This window comes from Crocuta crocuta, unplaced genomic scaffold (genome assembly GCF_008692635.1).
Source record: "Crocuta crocuta isolate KB4526 unplaced genomic scaffold, BGI_CrCroc_1.0 scaffold528, whole genome shotgun sequence".
Classification (NCBI taxonomy): domain Eukaryota; kingdom Metazoa; phylum Chordata; class Mammalia; order Carnivora; family Hyaenidae; genus Crocuta; species Crocuta crocuta.
The window spans coordinates 2,242,445-2,242,723 of NW_027530010.1; positions in this window are offsets into that span (position 1 = coordinate 2,242,445).

Sequence of the window (279 nt, forward strand, 5' to 3'; positions counted from 1 at the left end):
GTCCCCGGCCCCGGGAGCTGGCCCCGTGGGCGGGTCCAGGGCTCGCCGGGCCGAGACAGCTGGCTCCCGCGCCCGGGGTGGCTGGGGAGGCGACACGGGCGAGCGCTCGGCTTGGGCTCTCAGCCGAGAGAAGGGGGCGCCAGGCCCGGGGCGCAGAGACCCAGGTCTCACGTCCTGCAGTGCGAGCCCCGGGGTCACGTCTCGCTTGGTCCCACCGCTCCCCAACCCGACTCGCTGCGCTCGATCCTTGGCGCCGGGCACCCAGCTACACCACCGGCG